The sequence below is a fragment of the Zalophus californianus genome, chromosome 14, assembly GCF_009762305.2.
Source record: "Zalophus californianus isolate mZalCal1 chromosome 14, mZalCal1.pri.v2, whole genome shotgun sequence".
Lineage (NCBI taxonomy): Eukaryota > Metazoa > Chordata > Mammalia > Carnivora > Otariidae > Zalophus > Zalophus californianus.
In genome coordinates this window covers 854,146-881,718 of record NC_045608.1, presented here as the reverse complement: position 1 = coordinate 881,718, position 27,573 = coordinate 854,146, and the positions used below count along the sequence as shown (strand labels likewise).

Below are 27,573 nucleotides of genomic sequence, written 5' to 3'. Positions count from 1 at the left end.
AGGAGAACCGGGGGGAGGTAGGTAGAGTGGGGCACCGGGCTCCATCTTGGCACAGGCTGGTTTGGTCCCGTCTTCACCAGCCTTCAGAGTCCCTCCATCGCCTGCAGGATGTGCCGTCCAAGGGCACAGCGTTCTGGCTTTCCTGGGAGCCCCACCACTCGGGGGCGCTGCCGATCCGGGATACTGGAGCTGGGGGTTGGAGCGGGGGGCCCGAGTCTAGTCCCTGCTCTGTCTCCTAGGCTTTCGACAGATTTAACTCATCACTTAGCAAAATGTCAATGTTTCAGGTTACCAAAAATATGGAGGGGAATTATTTCTACCTACCTATTCAGGTAATGCGCTCTCAACAGCCACGTGTCCATCAGCCACGAAAACTGCACGAGCTGTCTGTCCAGCAAAGTCCACCATTCTCTCCAGCTGTGGTGGTGGTGTTGAGAAATTCTGGAACCTAGATAACATAAAACTTTTATTTTTCCTGGGTTTACTGAAAGTCCAATGAGTTTAATTCTAAGGCTCATAACTCTGAAGACGGAAAACTTTTAATTAAACCCACAACCTTAAATTTGTCTTACTATCAAATATTTTCCCAGATCATGTGAACTGGAAATTCATTTGGATTTAGTTTCTATTTTATTTTTGAGAATTTTTATGAATACTAAGTGTATGTAAATGCTCAATTTTCTTTAAGCCCATTAAACAGAGCCCTTTTACAAATTAATTTTGGCAATAATACCTTATCTGTCACATACCTCCACATCCACATAGACGAACACGGAGCTCTTGCAGCTTCTGTTTAAAAATAAACGTTGGAATAAATTGAATTAAAAATAACCGTTGGAATAAATAGAAATTACTGGCTGCATGGCTTAAAGCCTTTCAGGGTTTGTGGACGAGATTGTAAGGTTTGTCCCTGGACACAGTCCTAGGAAGGCTGGGGTCTGGGGCGGGGGCAGAGCCCTTCTGCAGGTTTCGATGTTTAAAAAGGTCTCTTTCCCTCCTTTGGTTCTCACTCTCAGGCAGGTGTGGGCTGTGTTCACACTTCAGAGACATGGTAAGATGTATAACTCTAAGGGACAGAGAATGAATGTAAGTTTTACGGTTCTAAGCGTTTGGGTGTAATTGCTTTTCAGATTTTCCTTCCTTCCCGACACGTGATTTTGTTCCAGTGTCCCCTCCCATTTCTTCCTATATCTGCACACCTCTGAGAGGAACAGCTGAGGTGTCAGGATTGGTAAAGGCAGGTGGGCTTTGACTTGCTTCTCGATTTGCATTTCTGGTTTTGTAGGGGTTTGGGAGACGGTGGTGTCTGCACCCCCGAGGAGCTGGGTGACAGCCTGGGTGTCTCGGGCCCGGCCGCCTTCGGGACCTCGCTTGGCTTCTTCACATCAGGACGAACGCCAGCCAAGCCGGAATCAAAACCTTTATACCTTTGTGAAGTCTGTATAAAGCGTGACAAAGTCTTCTGAGTCCACATTCAACCTTGGCTCCGATCAGCCCTGGGATACGGCCTTTAGCCGGTCATTCGTAGGAAGGCCTCGGGGCGACACTGGTCCTCTGCTTCCTCTAGGGGGGACAGTGGGTGTCGACAGGCACTCCTCTTTCTCATTCCTCCCCACAGCTGGAAGATCGGGAAGCGGAGGTAGACGGGCTTTATAAAGGATCTGCTGCTGCGCTGGGGACCGGACTTTGGCGTGGTGGGGCGGGGTGGGCTAGGGTCCATCTGCAGAGGACACTGCACGGGTCTGCCTGAGGCCGGCAGAGCCTGAGGACAGAGCCTGGACCGAGCCAGGAATTGCAAACCTCACTGCCAGCTCCGAGCATATGGACACGGCTGCCCTGTCGGCCGGGGGCCCAGAGATTGGGCCCGAGGGCCCTCTGCAAACCGTGTCAGGGACGGCACGTCCCAAGAGGCAGACGGGGGCCGGATGCTGAGCGCGGGAGCTGAGCTCGGAGGACATCCACTTCTGTCCTAATTCTAATGTCTGTTATGTTGTCCAGGGAGTCCCTGAGGCTAACCCTTGCACTCCTCAGAAAACGGGGAACTCGCTACAGAGAAGTCGTTCTCTCTCAAACAGAGCCAATTGAAAGAGTCCATCATGGGGCCAGTGACCAGTAGGAGCTTATTAATCTGAACAGGGACTCAAAGCAATAAGGTTCTTTAGGGAAAGACGCGGAGGCAGTGTTCCAGGCTCACCATGGACACGGGTGTTGCAGCCCCCACGACCCGAAAGTTTACTCCCCGAAACAGTCTACGAAAGGGCCTTCGTACGCAGGGAGTGAGGACAGGTGCCGAGCGTGGGGTCTCCCGCAAATGTGAGCGGCCTCCAGCCCGAGTCCTGCTCACCCGTGACAGTGGGCAGGTGTCCTGGCAGGGATTCTTCCGGCGCTAACACACGGCAAGGGCTGAGAGGACGGAGCTCCCTCGCGTGCCGGCGCCTCTCGTGCCAGACCCCGCGGGGAGCTGGAGGGTTCCGTGTCGCCGGACCCTGGTCCGTGGGTTCTGTGACGGGCCACCGAGGGTCACCCCGGAAGCGCCCCCTCCCACAGCGGAGGCAGAGAAGATCCTCGCCACTCACGAAGCCAGGCGCTCAGGACCCAAGAACATGAAAGCACACGCCTCGCCCGGTTTCCACGCGGGGCACCCAGAGCACGGTGTGAACGCGCCCGTCGAGGCCGGCTTGAACCGCAGGCTTGCAGGCCCAAGGGCTGTGTTCTCCCTGCGGTGAGTCCTCTTCGTGACAAAGACAAACGGCCACCATCTCTGGGAGGACGTGGGTGAATCTGCCAAGAGAAGCTACCAAATTCACCAGAGTCGCTAAGCGCAAGGAACTGGTTCTGCAAGTATTTCCTCCCGCTGCTCTGAGCTTAGAATGTGAGGAAAGGGACCCACGCTCTTGCTCCCATGCGGCCCCGAGGCTGACTCGGGAGGGATTCTCACACTGGCTGCGTCGGGAGTCAGGTTAATCGAAAGTGATCAACATCCCAATGTGGCACATTTAGGGGGCCCTGCCCCCCAATAGGCATTGATGCCGGTGAGAGTCTGGAATTATCTGAATTCCTTGGACCCATGATGGCCCCTTCTGGGTCCCAGCCTCTCGGGACACTGGCCCCATCGCGGGTCGCTGGCTACACAGATCGGCGAGGCCCTCCCTGGTGCCGCCACCCTTGGCAGCCAGGACACCCCAGCCTGTGGAGCTCATGCCAGTTCCCACCAACGGCACCACCTCCAAGGTGGGGGAGACACCCGGAAAAATCTGCCTGACACGGCAGCTTTAAATTGATGACCGTCATTCCCCATGTGGATGGACGTATTTTTGGAGGGTAGCCTCCAGGACCATTTCCTCCAGCTCTGCCTGCACGGGGAATACGCAGATTTGTGGGGTTCGGGCTTGAAATAGGCAGAGGCCTCGTGTGGCCAACAGCCGGTTCCCAGGACCAGGCTCCCACTGTAGCAGGTCCCTGGCCACCCCGAGTGTCCATGCAAGGGTTGGCCAACCACAGGCAACTGGGACATGCATGGCCCCAGGGTGGAGGGAGCACAGCCCCCCAAACCTTTCCGAGGCATTAGCTTTAAACTGGGAAAAGTCAGCCACTCTTTCAAGTGGCTGTTTGATGGGGTCCTGGGCTTAGCGCTCATCAGGCCTCCGGGTGTCTCTTTGTGAAGGGAACCCCAGCAGCCAGACAGGCCCCTTCCTGGCCCCCACAGCCCAGGCTCCTCCCCTTTACCCTCAGCGGGAGACGGGCGCCTGTGGAGAGTAAGGCCTGGGAGACGCAGATGTCTCTTACCCCAAACGCCAGGACCCAAGACCCAGCTTCTCCCGGCCCTTGCCCCGTTCCAGGGCAGGAGATGCAGATAAAACATGAGACAAAATTCAACACCAATTCATGATAAAAACCCAGCAATCTGGGAATAAGGGGAAACTCCCTCAACTTAATAAACAGCAGTTAACATTATACTTAATGGTGAGAAACTCAACATTTTCTCACTAGGATCAGGAACAAGGCAAAGATGTCCCCTCTTGCCATTGCTCTTCAGCAAAATGAGACAGGACATTTTGGAAGAGGGAAAGTGGGCAGGTGATAACTGACTCCATGGAGAGAAAGCCCCAGCTACTACACCTAGACAAGAAAATCCCAAATTCTCAGCAGGTTAATTGGTGGATATCAACAAATGGATTCTAAAGTTTATATGGAGAGCCGGAGATCCAGAATAGCCAGCTAAATTTTTTTAAAGATTTTATTCATTTTTTGAGAGCGAGCGAGCATATGCCAATGAGTGGGGGGGCAGGGAGAGAGAATCTGAAGCAGACTCCACGCTGAGCACAGAGCCCCATGTGGGGCTCGAGCCAACAACCACAAGATCACGACCTGAGCCGAAACCAAGAAGTGGACCCTTAACCAACTGAGCCACCCAGGTGCCCCTCGCCAGCTCAGCTCTGAAGGACAAGAACAAAGCAAGAGGACTGGCCCTGTGACCCCACCCAATGTCCAGACCCACTGGGAAGCCACAGGGATGGAGACAGGGAGGTCCTGCTGAAAGAACTGGTCAATGGGACAGAAAATGACCCACATCAACACAGTCCATTGATCACCACCAAAGGAGTAAAGACCCTACAACAAAGATAGGCTCTTCCATCAACGGTGGGACAACAGGGCGTCCATGGGCAAAAAAATTAAAAACCACCAAGACAGAGACCTTACTCCCTTTACAAAATTAACTCTAACTGGAACACAGACCTAAATGTAAAACACAGAGCAACAGGCATAGTGCGTGTTGTTCTGCTTTGTAGATACTGCGTTTTCTACACATTGAAGGTGTGGGGCGACCCTATGGCACCAAGGCCATCGGGGACACTATTTCTACAGCATTTATTCACTTCTTGTCTCTGGTCCCATTTCAGTAATGCTCAGCTTATGCCAGATGTTTCCGCTGTGGCTGTTAGATCTTCGATGTTACCACTATAATTGGGGCACCGGGACCGACGCTGGTGAGCTTCTCAGTACATGTTGCGTGTGTTGTGACTGATCCATCGACCGGCGCTCCCGTCTCCCTCCCTCTCCTCGGGCCTCCCTCGTCCCTGAGACACAACAGTGCTGAAGCCAGCACAGCTCCTAACGCTACAGTGGCCTCTAGGTGTGCAAGTGTAAGAGTCACACACCTGCTGATGTAAATCAGAAGCTGGAAATAATGAAGCTCAGCAAGGAAAGCGTGTTGAAAGTGAGACGGGCCCGAAGCTACACCTCTTGTACCAAACAGACCAGTGGTGAATGCAAAGGAACGTTCCGGAAGGAACTGAAAAGAGCTCTCCAGTGAGCACACGAAGGAGAAACGAAACAGCCTTACTACCGATACGGACAAAGTCTGAGTGGTCTGGATGGAAGCTCAGACCAGCCACAAACGTTCCCTTCAGCCAAAGCCTCACCCAGAGCAAGGCCCTGACTCTGTTCAACTCTGAGGTTGAGGGAGGGGAGGAAGCTGCAGAAGATAAGTCTGAGGCCAGCAGAGGCTGGTCATGAGGTTTAAGGAAGGACACCATCTCCATAACATCAAGGCACAAGGTGAAGCAGCCCGTGATCCAGGAGACATAGCTGAGCTCACTGGAGTTGGTTCCACTAAACAGCAGGTTTTCAGTGTAGACGCAACAGCCCTCTGTTGGAAGATGCCGTCTAGGACCCTCACAGGCAGAGAGGAGAAGTCAATGCCTGGCTTCAGAGCTTCAAGGAACAGGCGGACTCTCTCACGGGCTAATGCAGCTGGTGATTCCAAGTTGAAGCCAAGGCTCACTGACCATCCTGAAAATCCCAGGGCCCTTGAGAATCGTGCTCCATCTACTCTGCGCTCTGGCAACGGAACAACGGAGCCTGGATGACAGCCCATCTCCTTACAACATGGTCGGCTGAGTAATTTAAGCCCACTCTTGAACCTACTGCTGAGAAAAAAAAGATTCCTTTCAAAATGTTATTTCTCACTGACAACACACCTGGTCACCCAGGAGCTCTGATGGGGATGAATAACGAGACCCGTGTTCTCGCTGCAGCTAACACAACATCCATTCTGCCGCCCATGGAGCAAGGAGCCCTTTCGACTTTCACGTCATCTTTTTAAAGAAATACGTTTTGTGAGGCTGCAGCTGCCGTGGTGATTCCTCTGAGGGACCTGGACAAAGTCAACAGGAAGGGATTCACCATCCCAGATGCCATAGGAACATTCCCGATTCACGGGGAGAGGTCAGACTATCAACATGAACAGGAATTGGAGGAGGTTGATTCCAACCCTCATGCACGACGGTGAGGAGGTGGAGACCAGTGGAAGAAGTCACCGCAGATGGGGTGGAAACAGCAAGAGAACCAGAATGAGAGCTGGAGCCTGAAGATGGGGCCGACTCCCTGCATCTCAGGATAAAACTCGAAGGGACGAGGAGGTGCTTCTTGTGGAGGGGCAAAGAGTGTGGGTTCTTGAGATGGAATCTACTCCTGGTGAAGGTGCGGTGCAGACTCGTGGAGCGACACAGGGGAGGGCACTTAGAACATCACATAGACGGAGCAGCAGGTTTGAGAGGATGGACTCCGATATGGAAAGACGGTCTGCTGTGGGTAAAATTCGATCAAACAGCACCACCTGCTGCAGAGAAATCACGTGTGAAAGGAAGAGTCCATGGACGGGACAAACGTCATTCTTGTCTTAGCTGAAGGAACTGGCACGGCCACCCCCACCTTCCACCAGCGCCATCCTGGTGGCCAGCAGCCATTGGCATCGCGGGGAGACCCTCCACCAGAACACAGATCACAAGTCACTGAAAATTTGGATGACGGCTAGCATTTTTTACAACGAAGCATTTGCAAATTAAGGTGTGAACACTGTTTTCATGGACGTGCTGCGCACTCAGTAGACTACAATATAGGAGAAACATTTCTGGGCAGGGAATCCAAACGCTCACTGGACTCGCGTGGCTGTGGTGTCTGTGTTGCTGCAGTGGTCTGGGGCCAAACCCGCCCTCTCTCCGAGGTACACCCATGGAAGAAACTAACAAATATGGAACCAGTCTGTCCCTGAAGTGAGAACTGACACCGGAACGGAAATGACAAAAATTGGAATAGAATTCCAACAAACTGATGTGGCCACAGAAACCCAATGGCTATTAGATGGATGGACCAAAGGAGGAACACATCTGATCCTCCAGGAGCAGAGACTGTGCAGCTCGGTCCATGACTGCCTCAACTTAATCAAAACCTTAGAGCACGTGGAGAAAATCATTCTCACTGACCAACATCTTTGTTTGCCTGGCTGGCAGCAACCTGGACCCTCAGAGGGCCTGTGGCTGACACAGTATATCCTATAAAACATCTCCAGGGAGAACAGCAGGGCACGCTCTGATGACAGAGTGAGAACACTTCACGGTCATCTGTCATGGGGACAGACACCTCGCTGGTACACGCAGAAGCCACTGAAAATTCAGGTCATCCGCAAAGCTGCGCCCCCGAGGACGGAACAGTATTACGTTCAGTATTTGCAGGTGACGGGACACAGGAGAACTGGCTGACTTGCTAAGAGCTTCTGAGGAAATGATCAGACAATCACGCAGAAGGCACAACAGGCTGGCCCGTGATGTGAATGGACCCAATGCCAGTGGACCATGGAGACCTAAATCGGCACAGCCCTACTGGCCCCCTAAGCTGTTCAGACCACCACTCTGTAAACTAGTTTAACAACAGAACCCAGACAGAAACCCCAGAAACCACTCAGACTGGCAGAGAAACAGAAACCACCCACCTTCTAAAGTCAATGTACCTACAGGAAGGAAACCCACACATAGATCGCACTGAATCATTCACTGTAAATATTTACCTCTTTATAAAACATAATCCCACTAATAGACAAGCCGCCGAGGGACGCCTGGGTGGCTCAGATAGTTCAGCGTCTGCCTTCAGCTCAAGTCATGATCTCAGGGTCCTGGGATGGAGCCCCACATCGGGCTCCTTGCTTAGCAAGGAGCCTGCTTCCCCCTCTGCCTGCCGCTCCCCGTGCTTGTACTCTCCCTCTCTCTGACAAATAAATAAATAAAACTTTAATAAAAATAAACAAGCCACCGATACCCGAACAAGAGGAAATCCCACGAGGCCCCCAAAGGGACTCAGAGTCCAGAGTGCTAACCATTACACCATGAAACCTAAATGGAAAGAGCCGTCCCTGGGTGGGCTCGAACCACCAACCTTTCGGTTAACAGCCGAATGCGCTAACCGATTGCACCACAGAGACAGAGGCCCCCAAAGGGACTCGATAGTCTCCATCATTGGTCCCAAGTCAGAGACAGTCACACTTGGGTCACACTGGTTATATCAATAAAAACCCCTTTGGGAAATAAAAATACGTAACCACTGTGTTTTCAGGTAAACAATCCCAGGTAACAGTGACACACATGTGTGCTACTGATTTAGAAAACTTTACAGTAATAACAACTCTGCCTGGACTGTTAAGAGGCCAGGCAGGTCCCGTAGACTTAAAGTAGGTTATAGGAATTGAAACAAACACGCCCAAAAATCGAGATGGTTTTCCTGAATACGGGCACCATCATAGTATCCCCCTGGATCTGACACTCAGTACACACTGGTCGACTTATCTGACCTGTTCTTTGCTCTTCCCAAGGATGCAGAGAGCCAACCCATGACCACATTCACACGGGAAGGCAGACATTATCAGTTCACCAGGTAACCACAGAGCTACCTTAGCAGCCCAGAAAGAGCCCGCAACCTTCTAGCCCAAGACATCCAGGCATTTCATAGACACACCACACATACCCCACACCCCCACATTTCCTTCAATGATGACACCCTTATTTCTGGTGACAACTTGGAGAATAGACTAACGTCCACCTAGAGTTCATGGAACTCCTTACATTCAGGGGATGGACAATCGACCCAGGTAAGGGCCACACATCTCACACTACAGTAACATTTCTAGGCCTGACGTGGTCTTCTGAAGGCAGAACAATACCACACAGCCTCGCAGACATCATAGCTTGCATACCGACCCTACCACAGAGGAAGAACGTCAGAAACAGATGGGACAGAGGACACAGTCCGAACCACATGTGGGGATCATATTAAAACACACTTGTGAAATAACTAGGAAGAGCAGGGACCGTAGGAGAACAGCGACTCCAGGTGCAGGCTTGACCTACTGGGAAAGCGCCGTCAGAACCTGTGATACGTTGGCGGCAGCTGATGAGGACGCTGAACACACACGAGAGTGTCTTCACTCACAAGGGTTTGCGACAGGGTCACCGACATGGTCACCGGGGACTAAAAACACTGCAGGGCCCCAAGTTTCACCAGAGCGGGTTTTGGACTGAGACGTTCCCGTGTTCTGAGAACAGATGCCAACTGCCTGAAAGGCTCAGCTGGGCTCTCTGAGGCCTACAGACAGCAGGGCCACTAAGAGAAAACAAACCTGGTCCGGCAGCTCCAGGGGCCTATTCTGGAGCAGGCAGAGCAGAGCCCTGACGGAGGGGAACGACCTCGACCAGAAGTCCCACCAGGGAAACCGTACGTTTCTGAGCAGGACACAGAGATGGGGGGTCGGCCCTCGGCATTAGCGGAGGAGATCCCAGCTGTGCCAATGGCGGACCTGAGGGAACTTGCCGGCAGGGCGCGTGTCCACGCTCGAGCAGTCCGTACTGGGGACCGTCTGCTCGCTGGGAAACCCCCAATCGCTGGAGAAACGGGCTATGCAGGGGTGCGTGAGCGGAACCCTCCCCTTGACTCTCCACCAGGACCAGTGAAGCTCCAGAGCAGCCCTGTCTTCCACACGGACCTGCAGGGAGAAGACTGGCCTGAGCCACTAACGGGCACTTGGTATGCGAACCCAGGAAATGTGCCAAGATGACCAGGTACCGACTTCTGTCCCTTTCCCTTGTCTTATCCGACCAAATTCAATGTAGCAGTGGGCACAAGGCAGAGACTCTGCAAACAGCCCCAATGTATTCCTGATTTACGTTGTGTGCTAGCATTTCATTGTGGAAGAGCAGCTGCTGAATCTGCATAACGGACCATTAGATCTTTAAACAGAAATAAGCAAAAAAAATTTTTTTTTGATCATTTATTACACTCCCAACTGGCAACATTTAATCCATAGTCACCAATTACAACATTCATAATAGATCCATGGACAAGAAGTCCAGACTTTAAAAGAACAGGAACACCTTGTAAGGTGCATAGAGGACACATGGAATTGTAGCCCACAACACCCATCACCACCCCCATTGGTGTGCCTCAGGGTTCAATCTCACACCACAGATTTCTACCCCAAGAACATGGGAACCTATGTTAATAAAACCCCTCACAGACATATTAGAACCTACAATATGGGCCATGCCTCCAAATTGAATACACAGGACTTTCAGACCAGATATATGTCCCCAGGTGGTGCTCAGTGTTTTCCATCTTTCTCTGTGCCTGACTTAAAACCTGTATCAAAAACAGACTTGCAGGGGCACCTGGGTGGTTCAGTCGGTTAAGCGGCTGCCTTTGGCTCAGATCATGATCTCCGGGTCCTCGGATTGAGACTGTATTGGGCTTCCTGCTCAGCGGGGAGTCTGCTTCTCTCTTTCCCTCTACCCCTCCCCACCACTTGTTCTCTCTCAAATAAATATTTTTTAAAAAAATATTTAAAGAGGGCGCCTGGGTGGCTCAGATGGTTAAGCGTCTGCCTTCGGCTCAGGTCATGATCCCAGGGTCCTGGGATCGAGTCCCGCATCGGGCTCCCTGATCCTTGGGAGCCTGTTTCTCTCTCTGCTTCTCTCTCTCTCTCTCTCTCTCTCTCCCCCTCTGTCTCTCATGAATGAATAAATAAAATCTTTAAAAAAAATATTTAAAGAAAACAGATTTGCCAAAAGGAAGGAAACAGTTCCTGTTCAGTGGTAGGAGTTTCAATTGGAGGAATTTTAACAGCTGCTTTTTCTTTACACCAAATCATTCAAATCACACTTAAAAATTTTTTTAAACCAAATCTCAGTATAAACACAGACCATGGCAGCTTGGTCATCCTTGGGCACACAGATGGACAAAACTAGCCATGTATCACAGAACAGAAATAAATTTCACACTGAAGTAAACAGGGCAATGGAAATTCGACATGAAGCTGTTGGAGAAATCACTAGAAGTAACAACACACTAAAAAATGACATGAAAGGTATTTCTCTTACTGTAGACTGACAGTTGTTGCAATAAGATGGGTTAATACGGGGAATATTCTTAGAACAGCTATAATCTTGGGGGCAATCCTGGTTGTCCAGATGCTAGACAACTCAGCCAGAAGTGAAGGAGACACCACACATCCTTGAGTCAGGATTCCTTGGGATCCTGTGAAATTAGACTATTGGCACTTCCTGGAGGAAACATGACACCGGCTCACTGCACTTTTGCGGTTCCCCAATATGAGAAGAGAGTGCGGAGTGAGCCTACAGGCCACAGAGGGCCTCCTTATGACAGAAGGGAAACATGTTCCTACTCTGAAAACTATGAAATATGGATGAAAAAAATTGAAGACAACACAAACAAATGGAAAGCTACACTAAGCTCATGGAATAGAAGCACTAATGTTGTTAAAATGTCCACACTACCCCCAAGAGTCTCCACATTCAATGCAATCCCTATGAAAATACCAATAGTATTTTTCACAGAACTAGAACAAGAAATCCTAAAATGCGTATGGAACCACAAAGACCCCGCACAGCCAAAGCAATCCTGAGAAGGAAGAACAAAGCTGGAGGCATCACAATCTCAGATTCCAACATATACCACAAAGCTGCAGTGATCAACGCGGTATGGCACTGGCACAAAAACAGACCTAGATCAATGGAGCAGGGCAGAGAGCCCAGGAATACAGCCATGCTTTTATGGTCAATTTATCTACGACAAAGGAGGCCAGAATATGCAGTGGGGAGAAGACAGTCTCTTCAATACATGGTGCCGGGAAGAGTGGAGAGCCACGTGCCAAAGATCGACAGGGCAACACTTTCTTATGCCATCCACCGAAATAGACTCCAGTGGATTAAAGACCTAAGTGTGAGCCCTGACACCATAAAACTCTAAAAGAAAACATAGGCAGTAATTTCTTAGACATCAACCTTAGCAATATTTTTCTAGATCAGTATCTTCAAACAAGGAAAACATATTGAAAACTAACCTATTGGGACTACACTGAAGTAACAACCTTCTGCAGAGGAAAGGAAATCATCCACAAAATTAAAAGAAAACCTGAGAAGATATTTGCAAATGACATCTCTGATAAAGGGTTAGTATCCAAAATATATGAAGAACTTATAAAACTCAACACCCAAAAAACAAATGATCCAATTTAAAAATGGGCAGAAGACATGAACAGACATTTTTCCAAAGAAGACATCGAGGTGGCCAACAGACACATGAAAAGATGTTCAACATCACTCATCATCAGGGAAATGCGAATCAAAACCACAACGAGGTATCACCTCACACCTGTCAGAATGGCTAGTATCAAAAAGACAAGAAATAACCAATGTTGGTGAGGATGTGGAGAAAAGGGAACCCTCTTGCCCTATTGGTGGGAATGCAAACTGGTGCAGCCACTCTGGAGAACAGTATGGAGGGTCCTCCAAAAACCAAAAACAGAAATATCGTATGATCCAGTAATTGCACTGCTGGGCATTTACCCAAAGAAAATGAAAACACGAATTTGAAAAGATACATGCACCCCCCCATGTTTATTACAGCATTATTTACAATAGGCAAATTATCGAAGCAGCCTAAGTATCCCTTGAGAGATGAGTGGAAGAAGATATGGTGTGTGTATATATATAATATATATATTATTATATGGAATATACAACGGAATACTACACGGTCTTAAAAATGAATGAAATCCTGTCATTTGTAACAATATGGATGAAACTGGAAGGTGTTAAGTGAAATAAGTCAGACAGAAAAAGACAAATACCATATAATTTCACTTATTGTGGAATCAAACAAGCCAAAAAAGAATAAACCAGAAACAAACTCATAAATACAGACAGGAAACTTGTAGGCAAAGGGAAGGGGATGGGAGGGTTGGGAGAACTACGGGGAAAAGAGGTGCAAACCTACAGTTACAATAAGTCACAAGGATGAAAAGTACAGCAGAGGGAATATAGTTAATGATATTGTAATGTTTATGGTGGCAGATGATAACTACACTGATCGTGGTGAGCACCATGTACAGAACTGTCCAATCACTATGTTGTACACCTAAATTTAACAACATTGTATGTTAGCTACAATAAAAAATTTGAAGACTTTTTATATCTGAGACTATTTATGAAAACTTCCAGCAAAGCAGATTTAAAAGAGCCTATATGATCAACTGCTATTCTTGCTTCACTGACGTGAATAATGAAGCCAAGTTTATTGAAACTTGATCTAATTTGCAAACAAATTAGTCTTACTGTGGTTACTGTTGATAGAAATGGGAGTGATTGTTGAGAGAAATATTATGATTCCACTGTAACTACAATATGTAATTTTGGGTATTAGATTCTAGTTCTGTTCATTGTTTTGAGGTTTTGATTCTAGTTCTGTTCATTGTTTTGAGGTTTTGAATTCTATCTATAAACTACTCTGGATCCTGAATTCTTCCAGATTCCTCCAATGTCAGACTACAACTCTCCGAACTAACATTGCCAATTTTCTTCCATCTTTTTGACTTAAAATCACTGAACACTGAAACTGCCCCTTTTCCTGAAGCCTTGAAAACTGAATATGAACGACTGGATGTATACTTCAGAGAAACCACTACATTAGCTCATATGCAGACAATCTCCAAATCTGTTGCTGTATGGGCCACTCACAGGGATCACCAGAGACATTCTGGCTGCAAACTAGGGAAAGCTCTCCAATTGCCATTGCCTGCCTTCACTCCATCTAAAGATGCTTTGACCCCGACGTCTAGAAATCCTCTCGACTGCCACCCTCAGAACTCAGAAGCTGGTGTATCATTGGCTCCACTCATTAACCACTGGTTTTGTTTCCATAGAAATACCACGTATTTAATACCTGGTTACTTGATTAATTGTCCTGCAAATTTCTCACAGATTTATGCTTTTTTTGTCTAAAACGTACAAAATCTGCCTGCCTTGGTCATTCTCTGTGTCTCAATTTCATCATTGGACCTCCTTGCACATGCAATAAAACTTTGGTTTTTTTCCTCCTGTTAATGACAAGTTAATTCTTAAACCAGCTAGAAGAATCTTGAAATATAGTGAAAATATTTTCCTCCCTGAACCAGTAGTCAAGGCTCCTAGGTGTCACCTAATGAAAAGCACCCCCGCAAGACTGTAGATTCTTCCAGCTTTGCCTTCAGGAGGAACATGCACATTTGTGTAGGTCAGGGCTTACATTTAAGCAGATGCCATGGACCCCCAAAAGTCCACTGTGATGCCTGGACTCTAGACACATGCCCTGTTCTAGGTCCCTGGCTCCCCAGCCCACACATACACAGTACACAGCCTTTCAGTTGCCACTGAGCGTCTGGGATGTCCAGTCCTGGAGACCTCTGGCCAGTCCCCCACTACTCTGAATATCTCCAGAAAGAACGGAACCCACTCACAATATCTTACCAAGGCAACAGCTTTAAAGTAATGACATTAGGGGCACCAGAGTGACTCAGACAGTTAAGCATCTGTCTTTGCCTCAGGTCATGATCCCAGAGTCCTGGGATCGAGCCCCGCATCAGGCTCCCTGCTCAGCGGGGAGCCTGCTTCTCCCTCTGCCTCTGCCCCACCCCCACTCATGTTCTCTCTCACTCTCTCAGATAAATTCTTTTTAAAAAAAAAATTTAGGCAGCACCTGGGTGGCTCAGTCATTAAGCATCTGCCTTCAGCTCAGGTCATGATCCCAGGGTCCTGGGATCGGGCCCCGCATCAGACTCCCTGCTCTTTGGGAAGCCTGCTTCTCCCTCTCCCACTCCCCCTGCTTGTGTGCCCTCTCTCACTGTGTCTCCCTCTGTCAAATAAATAAATCTTTAAAAATAAAATAAAATTTAAAAATAATAAAGTAATGACATAATTTTCCATTTGGAGTAGCTGCCTGATGGTGTCCCAAGGTTCTCCAGCCACCAAGGCTCCCGGGTGTCCCTTCTAGGAAGATACCCTGGACAGTCTGCCTATATGCCAGTCTTGCCCCACCACGGCTAGGCATGGCATTTTCCTCCGCTCAGCCTTCAGGTTGAATATGCACATTAGTGTACATTTAAGCTTAGAATTAGATGGGTGCCTTGTGCCCCCAACAGCACCTTCCCTGGACCAGGCTTCTCCTGACACTTTCCCTGTATCCGGCCACTGGCTACCATGACCAGTGTGGCCCACATGCACTATAATAAAACATCAGCAGGCCTCTACAATAAAACATTTTGAACATCGTTGTAAAAGGCAGGATGAGAGTAGTAAATATGCCTCCTGAGTACTCTTACCAAGATTACTGGAGATGAGGTTTTGGGGTAGATAGATTATATATTAATGTCTGAGGAGACATGGAAACCTACTGAACAGTCTGGAAAAACTTAAAATTTAGGTAATTCTCACGTTGCCCTGATAACTAAGTGAGGGCATAAATATAGTATCCTATATTTAACAGAGCAATGAAGGAAGACAATCCACTCCTCTCATCAGCAACATTAGCTGACATCCCTGCTGACACAGAGAGAAAGTGCTGGCGAGGAGAGTAACCTCCAGAGGAGGAGGAAAACCACCCTTATGCAACTGGGGTCAACAACAAGCACTCTGAGGAGGATGATTATTTTAGCCCCTCGGCCACTGGGAACCTGAACTTACTGGAATCCATGCCTATGAAATAACCAGAGTTACAATACATGATAATGTGGACCCAGAGTCACTGAACACAGGGCTTACACCAGACAAGATGTGAGAGAGTTTAAAATGGAATTGCAAGAAAGAGGAACAACCCACACCAGCCTGCGCAGCCAGGGCTAGACCCAGGGCTGCTAGGCTGCTGGTCACTCATGAGCCCTGGCCGGTGCCCCACTGCTCTAGAGGGATGAACCCTGCGGCCTGGACAATGGGAAGCCGAGGGGAGAATGATCACCGATAAGTCCTTGAGGGGCCAGGATATGTGGAAGGACATTTAGGTCCGTCGGCAAGAGCCTGGGGTGGTCCTCACTGTTTTTCATATCCTGGCTCAGAAGGCTCTGACAGCTCCTGGCCATCAGGCAGCAGATGCCCCAGCTGAGGCTCAGCCCTGGCTATGGACTCTTCAGGAGAGACAGCAGATTGGGAGCATAGACAGAGTGGCCACCTCCGGGGCTGGATGGGGTGGCCTAGACACACAGATGCAGACTGCCCTGTGTACAAGACCAGTGACCGGGTTAATGCACTATCATCAAGTCCTGCGTGTTCTCAACAAGGCCAAAGGCAAATGCCGAGGGATTCCAGGACCATCCCTGAAGTTCCCACGCAGGGTGGGATTGGCAAATGGATTCTCCCGGCCCCTCCCTCTGAGTCAGGGTTCTAAATGTGCCTTGGATTGCATGGACACTGCATCTGGCCTAACCGAAACCTTCCCTGTCACCGTGCAAACCAGGCTGCCACCACTAGGGAAGCTGAGTGCCATGGACAGGGACCTCGCTGCTCGGACAGTGATCGGGGGTTCACACTCCAAAGATCATACTGTGCGAGGGTGGGGGAAGGAACGTGGAGCACGTGGAGCATCCACCGCTCCTAGAACCACAGCAGCAGGGCTGGTAGAAAGGAACAGTGCAAGAGTAAAGCAGCAGATTAAATCACTAGCAGGTAAAACCACCTTGCCCGGGTGGACTACAGTACTGTCCAGGCTTTAATACATTTGAATGGTCGACCAGTAGGGCCTATTGCCCCAATTTCCAGACGGGAATCCCCACTGAGGTGCCCAGTTCTGTAATCCTATGGAAGTTGCAAGACACGGTCAATGCCCTGGCTCCCACTCAGGGTCAACGTGCTCTGCTGCTGAGGACAGCAAGGCCCATCATACCTGGGACAGGGGTGAGGGCCTGGAACTTGCACTGGGAAGTCCCACTGGGGTAGACAAGTCATTTCCCAGCCCTGGATGACGGGAAACGACTCCGTCTGCACTGGGATCCCATTGTTCTGCTGCAGATGGACCAACTGAAACACACTACACCTGGCATGGAACACACACCATCGACAGAGGGGAGAGGGTGGGGGTCCTGGTTTGCCACATCCCACCACAGTGCCCCTCCTCATGCCTGACAGGGCTGCCTCCTGGGGCCAACGCACACCCTGGTCACATTCCTAAAGATGCAGCCACACTCACATCTAAAGTGCGGGTCTCAGGATCATTCTTGTAGAAGGGGAAGACCTCCCCAGGCAAGTTCCTACTCCTCTCTCTTCTGACCTGAGGCTCTGCTGCCCCTGTGGCGTCCAGAGTCAGGACGGGCACCTGCAGGATGGACCTTCCTACTGTGGCCCCATCCTAGGCCCGGCAAGGAAATCTGTCCCACTGTTGGGTATGTGGGCTGCCCTCTCCAGATGGTCAGGATGATAATGGGGGGTATCGCCCCTCCAGGGGAGAAGTTGGAAGGCATTCAGAACAAGCGAGGACTAGCACTCTGTTCGTCTGCTATTACCAATAGCGTGTCCATAACACCGGCATGGGTACGTGTTTTTCTGTCAAACACAGTATAGAGGCATCCCATCGAATAGCTCACTGGAAGGTTCTAGAAAGTCCTCCATCAGAGCCTTGGCTGGCTATGCTCAGAATTGGAATGGATTTATGGGGCTTACTCTGGGTTAAGGACATTTGCACACCCAGTCACCCCTATGTTGGGAACAGAAAAGTCACTCTAAACAAAACCAACCCAGTTGTACCAGAAAGGTGGGATGGACACCCCTGGACTGCATCCACCCTGTCACATGAAGGGAGAGTCACTGGTTGGCAGGGACTGGTCCCACCACTCGGGTATCTAGTGGGCGACCCCAGTGGGCCTCCATGGCTTTGTGGCACGAACCTTTGGTCGTGGCTCCCACCTGGGTGGTTGGGCTGCAGTACCCTGGGGTTCCCCTGGGCCAGGGGAGAACCTGTCCTGTGGGAACAACTGTTGACAAGCTCCCTCTCCTGAAGGCCAGATGGATACACTCTGACTTTGTCGGCACGGTTGTCTGGCTGCTCTCTGTTCGCTCCATCGGTTCGCAGACCTTGCAGCCCTGACTGGATTCACTCAGTGAGCCTTGAGGGATGGCCAAAAAGTCTGTCCCTACTGGACACCCAGTGTCTTCAATGAGACCAGCTGTGCCCCAGAACACGATGGCCTTGGACACCTGCTGCAGCACAAGGAGGCACCTGTGCCGTCATCCAGCCAGAATTCTGTGTCCGTACCTGACGAGCCTGCTACTGTATCATGTTTCTCGGGTCTCAGGAGGACGCGGGGGGCGCCCTGAGTGATCCGACCCCCAGCCTTGGGGATTTCATAACTCAGTGGTTGGGATCAGGGGCCTCTTGGTGGAAAAAGTTGCTGCTCATCTGGGGAACTGTTGTCTTCACCTGTGCTTTCTCTTGTACACACCTGTGTCACTGCTGTGGCCTCTGCCTCCAGCACAGCGGGACAACTGCCACAGGAGGCATCCCCGGGCTAGTGAAACCCCTTCCTGACCCCTCAGGGCACACGCAGAACAGAGGTTCACGGGAGGTTGTAAGAGCCGGGCACGAGGGGTGGGGTGCTGGAGAAGGTGGATGAGAGGCCATGACCACCCCTTGCCGTGACCTGGACCCAGGCAATCAGAGGCTCCCCACCCTCCCCTGCCCTTGGAATGTGGGTTTCCCTTGCCTTCCCCGCTCCCAGACGCTGCTCCAGGGATGAGGTCTTGAAACAGTGATGTGGTGTCGAGACCATCTGGATGCTCTACGTGACTGAGCCCAGTTACGGCCTCCACATAAACCTCTAAGAGGTGGCAGGTGGGTGTGGAGATCTACTCCTCTTGCTGCTGCCCAAGACAAGCCACGAATATGAGTTCCCTTGCTTCTCCAAACTGCCACCTACCGATCTGCAGTGGCCTGTCCCTTTCTTTGGTCTCTGTCCTCAGAGCAGTGGCCTGTTTCACAGTACATCTGGGACGCTCCCAAGGAGTTTCAGACCATAAGTCACTGATTAGATCATTAACCATTGTTCCATGGACAATATGTCCAGACTTTGACAGAAAGGGATCACATTGGACTCCCCAAAACATGACTAGAACTGATATCTGAGTTCAGTGAAGTTGCAGGATACAAAATAAATACACAGAAACCTGTTGCTTTCCTATAACCAATAACGAAGCACCAGAAAATGAATTTAACAGTAGCATTTACAATTGCACACACAAAAAAACAGTAAAACATCTAGGAATAAATTTAACCAAAGAGGCAAAAGACCTGTACTCTGAAAACCATAAAACACTGATGAAAGAAATTCAGGACAATGCAGTTAAGTAGAAAGACCTTCCATGCTCATGAGTTGGAAGAACAAATATTATTAAAATGTCTCTCCTAGGGGCACCTGGGTGCCTCAGTCATTAAGCATCTGCCTTTGGCTCAGGTCATGATCCCAGGGTCCCGGGATTGAGTCCCATATCAGGCTCCCTGCTCGGTGGGGGGCCTGCTTCTCCCTCTCCCACTCCCGCTTGTGTTCCTGCTCTCACTCTCTCTCTCTGTAGAATAAATAAATAAAATCTTTAAAAAAAATAAAATGTCTCTCCTAGAGGTCTGTAACCTACAACAGTAGAAACATTAGATTGGCAGCAGACCTATCCACAGTCACCTGGCCAGCCAGAAAGGACTGGCATGATATATTCAGAGCACTAAATGAGAAAATATGCAGCGAAGAATGCCATATCCAGCTAGGCTGTCACTGAAAATAGAAGGAGAGATAAAAATCTTCCAGGACAAACAAAAACTAGAAAAATTTGCAAACACCAAACCAGCCCTACAAGAATATTGAAAGGAGAGAGTGTAAAAGTGACATAGACCAGCAAGGAACAGAGACAATATACAGTAACAGTCACCTTACAGGCAATACAATAGCACAAAATTCATATTTTCAATAATTATCCCAATTGTAAATGGGCCAAACGCCCCAATAAAAAGTCATAGGGTATCAGAGCGGATAAAAAAGCAAGACCCATCGATATGCTGTCTGCAAGAGACTCATTTTAGACCCAAAGACACCTCCAGATTTAAAGTGAGGGGGTAGAAAGCCACTGATCATGCTAATGGACATCAAAAGTAAGGTGGGGTGGCAATCCTTAGATCAGACAAATTAGATTTTAAACCAAAGACTATAATAAGAGATGAGGAAGGACACTATATTATACTCAAAGGGTCTTTCAACAAGAAGATCTAACAATTGTAAATATTTATGCCCCTAACATGGGAGCAGCCAATTAATAAAAAAAATCAAAGAAACACATCAACAATAATACAATAATAGTAGGGGATTTAACACCACCCTCACTGAAATGGACAGATCATCTAAGCAAAAGATCAACAAGGAAATAAAGGCTTTAAATGACACACTGGACCAGATGGACTTCACAGATATACGCAGAACATTCCAAAGCAACAGAATACACATTCTTCTCTGGTGCATATGGAACGTTCTCCAGAAGAGATCCCATCCTGGGTCACAAATCAGGTCTCAACTGGTACCAAAAGATTGGGATCCTTCCCTGCATATTTTGGACCACACTTTGAAACTCAAATGAACTCAATCACAAGAGGAAAGTCGGAAAGAACTCAAATACATGGAGGCTAAAGAGCATCCTACTAAAGAATGAATGGGTCAACCAGGAAGTTGAGGAAGAATTTTAAAAATTCATGGAAACAAATGAAAATGAAAACACAACTGTTCAAAATCTTAGGGATGCAGGAAAGGTGGTTCTAAGAGGGAAGTATATAGCAATACAAGCCTTTCTTAAGAAACAAGAAAGGTCTCACACATACAACCTAACCCTAAACCTAAAAGAGCTGGAGAAAGAACAGCAAATAAAGCCAAAATCCAGCAGGAAAAGGGAAATAATAAAGATCAGAGCAGAAGTCAATGAAATAGAAACCAAAAGAATGTAGAACAGATCAATGAAACTAGAATCTCATTCTTTGAAAGAATTAATAAGTTTGATAAACCCCTGGCCAGACTTATCAAAAAGAAAAAAGAACCCAAATAAAATCATGAATGAAAGAGATCACAACGAATAACGAAGAAATACAAACAATTACAAGAACATAGTATGAGGAACTATATGCCAACAAATTAGACAATCTGGAAGAAATGGATGCATTCCTAGAGACATATAAGCTACCAAAACTGAACCAGGAAGAAGTAGAAAACCTGAACAGACCCATAACCAGCCAGGAAATTAAAGCAGTCATCAAAAATCTCCCAACAAGAGCCCAGGGCCAGATGGCTTCCCAGGGGAATTCTACCAAACATTTAAAGCAGAGTTAATACCAATCTTCTGAAACTGTTCTGAAAAATAGAAATGGAAGGAAAACTTCCAAACTCATTTTATGAGGCCAGCATTACCTTGATCCCAAAACCAAAGACCCCATCAAAAAGGAGAATTACAGACAATATCCCTGATGAACCTGGATGCAAAAATTCTCACCAAAATACTAGCCAGTAGGATCCAACAGTACATTAAAAGGATTATTCACCACAACCAAGTGGGATTTATTCCTGAGCTGCAAGGTTGGTTCAACACCCACAAATCAATCAATGTGATACAATACATTATTCAAAGAAAGAACAAGAAACATAGGATCCTCTCAATAGATGCAGAAAAAGCATTTTACAAAGTATAGCATCCTTTCTTGATTAAAACTCTTCACAGTGTAGGGATAGAGGGAACATACCTCAACACAATAAAAGCCATCTATGAAACACCCACAGCAAACATCATTCTCAATGGGGAAAAACTGAGAGCTTTCCCCCTGAGGTCAGGAACGCGGCAGGGATGTCCACTGTCACCACTGCTATTCGACATAGTACAGGAAGTCCTAGGCTCAGCAATCAGAAAACAAAAAGAAATTAAATTCATCTAAATCAGGAAAGAAGAAGTGAAACTCTCACTCTTAGCACATGATATGATACTTTATGTGGAAAACCCAAAAGTCTCTACCCCAAAACTGTAGAACTCATGCAGGAATTCAGTAAAGTGGCAGGATATAAAATCAATGCACAGAAATCAGTTACATTCCTAAACACTAACAAGACAGAAGAAAGAGAAACTAAGGAGTCAATCCCATTTACAATTGCACCCAAAAGCATAAGATACCTAGGAATAAACCAAAGAGGAAAAGGATCTGTACTCAGAAAACTACAGAATACCCATGAAAGACATTGAGGACGACACAAAGAAATGGAAAAACGTACTATGCTCATGGATTGGAAGAACAAATATTGTGAAAATGTCTATGCTACCTAGAGCCATCTACACATTCAAAGCAATCCCTATCAAAATGCCATCAACTTTTTTCAAAGAAATGGAACAAATAATCCTAAAATTTGTGTGGAACCAGAAAAGACCCCGAATAGCCAGAGGAGTGTTGAAAAAGAAAACCAAAACTGGTGACCTCACAATCCTGGACCTCCAGCTCTATTACAAAGCTGTCATCATCGAGACAGAATGCTACTGACACAAAAACAGACACATCGATCAGTGGAACAGAATAGAGAGCCCAGAAATGGATCCTCAACTCTATGGTCAGCTAATGTTCGACAAAGCAGGAAAGAATGTCCAATGGAAAAGTCTCTTCAACAAATGGTGCTGGGAAAATTGGACAGCCACATGCAGAAGAGTGACACTGGACCATTTCCTTACACCACACACAAAAATAGACTCAAAATGGATGAAAAGACCTGAATGTGAGACAGGAGTCCATCAAAGTCCTTGAGGAGAACACAGACAGCAACCTCTTCAACTTTGGCCGCAGCAAATTCTTCCTAGACATGTCTCCAAAGGCAAGGGAAACAAAGGCAAAAATGAACTATTGGGACTTCCTCAAGAGAAAAAGCTTTTGCACAGCAAAGGAAACAGTTGACAAAACCAAAAGACAGTTGACAGAATGGGAGGAGATATTTGCAAATGACATATCAGATAAAGGGTTAGTATCCAATATCTATCAAGAACTGATACAATTCAACACCCAAAAACCAAATAATCAAGTCAAAAAATGGGCAGAAGACATGAACAGATACTTCTCCAAAGAAGACATACAAATGGCCAACAGACACACGAAAGGATCTCAACATCGCTCGGCATCAGGGAAATCCAAATCAAAACCTCCATGAGATACCACCTCACACCAGTCAGAATGGCTAGAATGAACAAGTCAGGAAACGACAGATGTTGGCGGGGATGCGGAGAAAGGGGAACCCTCCTACACTGTTGGTGGGAATGCAAGCTGGTGCAACCCCTCTGGAAAACAGTATGGAGGTTCCTCAAATTTTGAAAATAGAGCTACTGTATGACCCAGCAATTACACTATTGGGTATTTACCCCAAAAGTACAAATGTAGTGATTTGAAGGGGCACGTGCACCCCAATGTTTATAGCAGCAATGTCCACAATAGCCAAACTGTGGAAAGAGCCCAGATGTCCATCGACAGATGGATGGATAAAGAAGAGGTGGTATGTATATACAATGGGATATTATGCAGCCATCAAAAAATGAAATCTTGCCATTTGCAATGATGTGGATGGAACTAGAGGGTATTATGCTAAGCGAAATGAGTCAATCAGAGAAAGACAATTATCATATGATCTCACTAATATGTGGAATTTGAGAAACAAGGCAGAGGATCACAGGGGGAGAGAGGAAAAAAGGAAACAAGACAAAACCAGAGAGGGACACAAACCATAAGAGACTCTTGATCTCAGGAAACAAACGGAGGGTTGCTGGAGTGGTGGGGGTGGGAGGGATGGGGTGGCTGAGTGATGGACATTGGGGAGGGTATGTGCTCTGGTGAGCACTGTGAATTGTGCAAGACTGATGAATCACACACCTGTGCCCCTGAAACAAATAATACATTATACGTTAATAATAAAAATAAAAAATAGTCTCTCCTACTCAAGGCCATCTACACATGTAATGCAAACCCTATCAAACTACCAACAACAGTTTTCACAGGGCTAAAACAACCAACCCTAAAATTTGTATGGAACCACAGAAGAAGAACCACTACACATGTAATGCAAACCCTATCAAACTACCAACAACAGTTTTCACAGGGCTAAAACAACCAACCCTAAAATTTTGTATGGAACCACAGAACCACAGAAGAACCACCAACAGCCAAAGGAACGTTGGAAAAGAAAACCAAAACTGGAGGCCTCACAATTCTGGACCTCAAGCTCTATTACAAAACTGTAATCATCAAGACAGCATGGTATTGGCACAAAAACAGACACATAGATCAATGGAACAGGATAGAAAGTCCAGAAATGGACCCTCAACTGTATGGTCAGCTAATCTTCGACAAAGCAGGAAAGAATGTCCAATGGAAAAACGTCTCTTCAACAAATGGTGCTGGGAAAATTGGACAGCCACATGCAGAAGAGTGACACTGGACCATTTCCTTACACTACACACAAAAATAGACTCAAAACCTAAAGGTGAGATAGGAATCCTTCAAAATCCTAGAGGAGAACACAGGCAGCAACCTCTTCCATATTGGCCACAGCAACTTCTTTCAAGACACGTCTCCAAAGACAAGGTGAAACAAAAGCAAAAATGAACTATTAGGACTTCATGAAAATAAAAAGCTTTTGCACAGCAAACAGTCAACAAAACGAAAAGACAACCTACAGAATTGGTAAGAAATTTGCAAATGACATATCTGATCAAGGCTTACTAGCCAAAGTATTAAAAACCGATACAATTCAACACTCCAAAAAAACAAATAATCCATTTAAAAAATGGGCAAAGACATGAATAGACACCTTTCCAGGGAAGACATCCAGATGGCCAACAGATACATGGGAAGATGCTCAACATCACTCGGCATCAGGGAAATGCAAATCAAAACAATGAGATCCCACCTCACACCAGTTAGAATGGCTAAACTGAACAACACAGGAAACGACAGGTGTTGGCGAGGTCGCAGAGAAAGGGGAACCCTCCTACACTGTTGGTGGGAGTGCAGACTGGTGCAGCCACTCTGGAGAACAGTATGGAGGTTCCCCAAAAAGTTAAAAATAGAGCTGCCCTACAACCCAGCAATTGCACTCCTGGGTATTTACCCAAAGGATACAAAATCAATACTTCAAAGGATACATGCAGCCCTCTTACAGTAGCAGTATCTACACTAGCTGAGATCCGGAAGCAGCCAGAATGCCCACTGACTTACGCACGGATAAAGATGTGGTGTGTACACACAATGGACTATTACTCAGCCATAGAAAGGAATGAATCTTGCCATTTGTAACATGGACGGACCTAGAGGGTATTACGATAAGTGAAGTCAGAGAAAGACAAATACCATAGGATCTCACTCATATGTGGAAATGTAGGAACAAAGCAAGAAACAATCCAAGAAACTGACTCAACTACAGAGCACTGGTGTTCAGCAGAGGGGAGGAGGGAGGGGAGGAGTGAACCAGGTCCAGGGGACTAGGCGTACACTTACCGTGAGGAGCACGGAGTGATGTGTGGAAGTGCTGAATCCCTACACAGCACGCCCGAAACTAATACAACATCGCATGTTAATGACACTGGAATTAAATCTTAAAAAAATGTATCAAGCAAACAGCAACAACAAAAGACACGGGCGACAAAGACAATCAGTCTGAGCACTGCTGGCCCCCGCAACCCCACAGACCTCAGGGGGACACAAGTGTGTTTGTGCAGGTTTGGGCTTGGACTTGGGCAGGTGCAGGTGCACACAGGTCTGCTCCTGTGTCCCGACCTCGCCCGACCTCCCCTGTTCCCGGCCCGGGCTCCCCTGGCCTGGGAGGCTCACACCTGCACCGTACTCACGCTGTCACTGCCCTGGGAGCCAGGACCCACCTCTGCGTTGTGTCCACCATGGAGGGAGCCCACCCCTGAAATTCCTTTGGAGGCAGCCCCGGAAATGGGGGCGAGTCAGTCCCCAGGTGCACTCACTGTTTGGAAGGCCCGGGTTTCTGCAGCAAACCAGGCTCCCAGGTGCCGCTCATTGAGGGTACCACGGTCAGCACGCCGCAGTCAGGTCTTGCAAGGCTCCCAGATCCCTCCGCTCTGCCTTCAGGGGAAACACAGGCATTTGTGTGGATTCGCACTTGGAAACAGGCAGATGCCATGTATCCCACCAGGCTACTGCCGTGAAGCAAGCCGCCCTCCAGACCCTGGCCGGGGAGCAGATCCTTGGCTCCACGCACCTGTGCGGCTGGAGCATGCTCAGTAAGCACCGCGTCAGCCCGCAGAGGGTGGCTGGGGTCATCTGAGCCTGCCCAGCTCCCGACGGTCTGGAACCACATGCACAGCCTCCAGGCTGGAGGGAGCCACCCCCCCCAATCTTTCTTAGAGGCACCTTTCCAGGGGCCCAGCTCCGTCCCCGTCGGACTGGCTGCCTGATGAAGCCCCCGCCTTCTCCTGAACTCAGGGCCCTCAGGGGTCTCTCACAGAAGGACAGCGCAGTCAGGGGACTCAGGCCCCCCTGGCAACACAGGCCCGGCTCCCCCAGCTCCGGCTGAAAGGGAAACACACGCCCACGTGCGCAGGTGCAGGCTTGCAAGTAGGTCGAGCATGTGGGCCGCCCAGCCCAGCCTGGGGTCGCTGCCACACCCCACACCAGCCGCGCCCTGGGCTCCCCTGACACGGGCGGCTCCTAAAAGCGCCAGACGCACCTGTCAGCCAGCCCGAGGCCCTGGAAACCGGTGGAGATTCGGGACAGCCGGGATCACCCCAGCAGCCTCCCGAATAAAACGGGCACCCCCACACCCCTTGTCAGGGGGCAGCTTGCAACGGTACAGGCAGTCCCCCTGCAACCGGCTGCCTGCCCGACGGGGTCCCGGGCTGACCAGGCATCGAGGCTCCCAGGTGTCTGTTGCTGGAAAAACACCCGCCAGCCTCCCGGGCCCCTGCGACCAAGGCAGACCCCGCTCCTCCAGCTTCACCTCTGGGGGCGAAGTAGGCCCAGGTGAGTAGCCTAGGGCTGGGAATGAGGCAGAGGATTGGAGCCCCGGGGGCCCGCCCCCTCCCCCGCCGCTCTGCCCGCTCGCGCTCTTCTGGGCCCCTGGCTGCCCGCCCCTGCGCGGCTCACGCATGCGCGCTAGGCGCCCCTCACCTGTGCGGCGGAAGCCGGGTGTCTCTCTGCCCGTGGATCTCGGCCCGCACCAGAACCAGCTGGACACCCTCCAGGGAGCCCTCCCCCCACAAAATGTTTCTGGGGCGACAGTGAGTCCGTGTTGCGACTGGCTGCCTGCCGAGGGGGCCCCTGGACTCCACACACGGGCCCCCCGTTTCAGGACTGGGCCTCCCCTCCCCTCTCCGCAGCCTGAACAAGCGCAGCGGGTCCCCTTTCTCGCGCCACCTGTGTCCGCCG

At 48.8% G+C, this 27,573-nt stretch overlaps 1 long non-coding RNA gene and 1 other non-coding gene across 3 annotated transcripts in view; both read right to left on the bottom strand.

Moving 5' to 3' along the window:
• Window positions 1-27,082, bottom strand: part of LOC118356288 — a 28,175-nt gene extending 1,093 nt beyond the window's left edge. For both annotated transcript variants that reach the window (XR_004819612.1, XR_004819613.1), the window contains exons 1-3: window positions 26,876-27,082; window positions 26,154-26,271; window positions 325-789 (exon numbers count right to left, since the gene is read on the bottom strand). This is a non-coding gene — a long non-coding RNA (uncharacterized LOC118356288). The remainder of the gene's footprint in view (window positions 1-324; window positions 790-26,153; window positions 26,272-26,875) is intronic.
• TRNAN-GUU lies at window positions 8,184-8,257 on the bottom strand. The gene has a single exon. It is a non-coding gene; the product is annotated as a tRNA-Asn (tRNA).
• Window positions 27,083-27,573: the final 491 nt, after the last annotated feature.